The sequence below is a fragment of the Drosophila serrata genome, unplaced genomic scaffold (assembly GCF_035046125.1).
Source record: "Drosophila serrata isolate PLE 108 unplaced genomic scaffold, ASM3504612v1 contig_292, whole genome shotgun sequence".
Classification (NCBI taxonomy): Eukaryota; Metazoa; Arthropoda; class Insecta; order Diptera; family Drosophilidae; genus Drosophila; species Drosophila serrata.
The window spans coordinates 407,311-411,875 of record NW_028257190.1 but is presented as its reverse complement, the minus strand read 5'-3'; positions in this window follow the sequence as shown (position 1 = coordinate 411,875).

The following is a 4,565-nucleotide window of genomic DNA, read 5'->3' as shown; positions in this document are numbered from 1 at the left end:
CTATTTTGTATAATTTATATATTACTTAGGTTTTTACTTAAAAAATATATTTTAAAGGGAATTTAGGAAACAATCATTAAGCGGGAAAATTAGTTTTAAAGGTAAATCAATTTAATTTCGAGAGAAATATAAAAAAAGTGCCAGTAAAATGGTTTTAGAAATGTAATTCAATAAATTTAAGAAAAGGGTATTATATTATGGGATAACTGAAGACAAAACTGTAAAGGACAAAGGATAACTGGTAGACTGACAGCAAAGACGGCTAGTTTTTTGTTTACTCAAGCCCACACATGTGCCTTCTATTTTCATTGATAATAAAAGGATAATAATAAAGTGCGCGTCGCGGCAAATATTTGGCCACCAACGGTGCATATATATATATATATCTATTTACATATATGCATATATATCTCCAAATATATATATATATTTATAATCAGAACTGGCATCGGAATCAGACAGGCGACCCTTTCATCTGAATGCTCACAATAGTAGGTGTGGTGTCTCTGCTTTCTGTGTGTGTATGAATTTCCTTTACGTATTTATTGTTTTCGACATATTTGTGGCTCTGTTTATTCGGCGCAGGATATTCTAGTCCTTCAAGGATTTGGTTGGGGGTTTCCCTGTGAAATCTCCCATAAAACCTGTTTGGGTTTTTTGGGGGGCATTGCTTAATTAACGTGAAAACAATTGCATCTGGCGGCGGGACTTTTACGATGAGGATATAGACAAGGTATAGGAAGAGTTTCAAGGAGTCTGATGCAAATGGTTATATAGTATTGGACACGGATTTGGTTTTGGATACGGTTACGGATTGGGGTTTTAGCCTCGGGATAATCCAGGACGATAGAATAACAGGCTAAGGAAAAAGGTTATGTCTGGGAGAGGTTTCTAATGATTTTATTTAGATTAAACACATTTTGTTAAATTTTTGAGATTTTATAATTTGTAGAGTATTATAATTTTTTTCTAAAGCTTTTTACACAGTGAAGGAGTCATTTCCGACCCTATAAATCATATATATTCTTGATCAGCAAGTCGAATCGATCTAGACATCTTTGGCAAAAAAAAAATATTTTTGAAATTTTTTTTCAAAATTTTATTGTTATTTTTGCATCTTTAAAAGTATAAAAAATGGGGAAAAATTAAAAATTATTTAATTGGTAAAATAAGTAAACAGATTTTATAATCTAATAAAAACTAGCATAGAACTGATTTCCGAATTAAAATTAATGCATTTTTGGCTTAGTTATGACTTATTTAAATGTTGATTTATCGAAAAATTGTCATATACAAACATCGATAAATATCGAAGAATATTCGCATTCGCATTTAAGCTACTTTATAATCGATTTCTGATTTGATTCCATAATTCAATTCCACACTTTGTCTTCCTGATGTTAGTTTCCTTTCTTGTTATTTGTATTTTTAAATGTATTCAAATACACATTTTTAAATAGATTAATATTTATTTTTAACTATATTTTTGTATACATATTTATGCTTAAGTTTTTCCCTCTCTTACTCAATTCCATACATTTTTCCTTGGCTCATCTCCTGGTTTACCTCTAAGCCACCTCTGCCACCTGTCCTAGCCTTTCCTGTCCTGTTCCAGCTCTTTCAAACCCATCCTAGCTTCCTTTGAGTCCAAAACTAACCTCTGGTTAACCCCAGACTTCGACTGGCATCCTTATTCGGTGCTCGACAGGAAGTAAAACGGAGCGTTGACAGTGGACAACATAAATTAACCAAAGTTGTATTTAAATCGAAAGGCGAGATTGTCATCTACAAGCGATGATTAGGCAAAGCGGCTTCTGCTTCTGTGGCATCTTCTACACCGGTTTTTTGACCCATTTTTGGGCTTTCAACCTCTGGTTTTTTGCCTTGTTTTCTTATTATTTTTTTTTTCTTATTGTTTAACCATTGTTTTTATTTCGGGTTTTTCCTCAGCTTTTGCCTATCGCAAATGTGCGATGCTGCGGCCTTTTCTGGTCACAGATACTTCACTGCAGGCTAAGAAGTGGTTAAGAAAATTTTTTTTAACAATATTACTGACTTGAAAAATAGTGAAATAATTGAAAAAGTTTATTTTTGATTTATATAGATCCCAAATAATTTAAGAAATATATTTTTTATTGATATAAATTCCAAATTATTGAAAATAAAAAGCATATTAGTAAAGATATATATTCTTAATTAACTTTAATCAACTTGCAAACTTGGAAGAACCTCAGGGATAATCTCTAGCACATACTTAATATTTATTATATATTATTTCAAGTTCCTTAAGTCCTGAAGTAGATTTTTTTCCAGTGCATCTTTTAAGGCAACATCTATCAGCCGGCGCACAAACATAATTTGCCATTTATGACAAATTGATAATCGTTAACAAGTTTTGTTCGGGGCACGCACCAAGTCTTGTTGCCTCTCCCTCTCCGTCTCCCTCTCTCTCTCTATCTCTGTCTCTCTCTGTCTGCAAAAATATGGCTAATTTGCATACAATGGCCAAAAGCCACGAGCCTTTGGTTGAGATCGGAATTGTACGCACTTTTGGCCACATCGATAAGCGCCACTTGTCGCGGGTTAAAGTTCGGCAGAAAATGCATAGACCAAGACAGACATTAACTCTGCATAGAGTTTATTTACTTTAAGAGGTCCTAAGATAGGATATATATCATTTTAAATAGATTTTAAACCAAGGAAATAGTTTAAGTACAAAAATATATAATATATATAATTTAATTGAACCAAGTTCCTAGTAAAAGAAATTTTAAAGCAATTTTGCAGGCAAAGAACGGCTTCAAAGTTTTCAAAATATATGTTTAAATAATCTCTAAATTAGAAAAATGGTTAAATATATATTTATATAAAATAAAGACAATAATTTATAGAATACTTGATAGATAATAAATGAATTAAATTTGATTTTAAATTAGTTTTGTAGGCTTTTAAGAGGCAAAACTCAATTTAATACTTATTTTCGTTTAAGAATATCATTCCCAAATTATATGTGCCTTTAAAATATTTTTAAAAATTTCTACAAACAAAATTAAATATAAAACAAACTAGAAAGGAAGAAAACTTAAAGAAATTAAAATTTCTATATTTTTGCAAAGAAAATCCATCATAATTCAGTCAAAAATGACTTCATTTTCAATCGGAAAACTGTTTTGTGTTAGTTTTTATATTCTTAACAAATCTGCATACTCAATTTAAAATGTAAAATTAAAAAAAAATTTTTTTATATTTTTCATAATGTTTTGACTCCTAAAAATGTTGGAAAATTTTAAAAATTTGTTTTTCATCTTAAGATGGCTAGATCGACTCGGCTGTTAATGCTGATCAAGAATATATATGATTTATAGGTTCGGAACTGATTCCTTCTATGCATTTTGAGCTTCTGACTGAAATTATACCTTGCGAGGGTTTAAAAATATATAAATTGTTTATTTCTTATCTTTTGTTAAATATTAGACCCCTAAAGAAGTTCCTTTACATTTCCCAAAGAAATAATGTATTAAATATGTATAATTACAGCTTTATAAAACGTTCCACTCAATTTGTAACTCAGTTTCTTAAATGTACTCGCTCTCACTCAATTGAAAAACTCACTCGGCACATTCACTCGCTTCGGGGACTTCCCCTCTTTGAGTGGAAAAGCCACGCAGAGCGGACTTTTTCGAACCAAACGAGGGGAAATCTAGTTCGAAAAATTCTTTTCTGCTCAATGCAGACAGAGAAAACACAAGAGAGAAAGACAGGGAAAGCAACACAGGGAGAGAGAGAAAGAAACTGGGAAAGAGAGAGTGCAAAGGGGGAGGGCAATGAGTGAACTGAGAAAGGGGAAATCCTCGAGTGGCTGAGTGACATCTTAAGCCCAGAAATGAGTTAATAATAAGTAAGGAAGTTAGTAAGAAACTTTGTTTTGGAATATATGAACAATAAATTAATAAATAATATAATAATATTTATAATTTTTAAATATTATAATATTTATATTCATATTTAATTATATATATTCTAAATACATTAAATACCTACGATTTAGGATTTTATTTCCATTTTATACTTACTTCATAAAGTAAAACCTGTTACGAAACTTATATTTTTTTATGAATTTAATTTCTTAACAGTCTCCGATTTTTTTTTTTAAATTTTTGTTGACCAACTTAACCAACATTTAAGCCAAGTTAAGCCCCAAACTAGGCCCACAACATGATGCCAGTTCATCAGAAAGGCGTCAACGGGCGATTGGCACACATATGGAGCCGGAGACAAGGACACACTGGACAGTCTACTAGGGCAATATGCACTCCTTTTTCGGGGGACACATCCAGTCCTGGATGAGGGACAACGGCCGACAACAGGACTCCCGAAAAGGATGCGCGACATCATTTGTCAAAAACCAACTTTTTGACATTTGCCGCGTTTCGCAGCGAAAGTGCGTGGCGACGGCGGTGTCCTTCGACCCTCTTGATGCTGTGTGGGAGTGTGTGTGTGTGTGTGTGTTTCTGTGGGTGTGGGAGTGTGTGGAAGTGTGTGTGTTTGTGTGTTTGTGTGTGGCA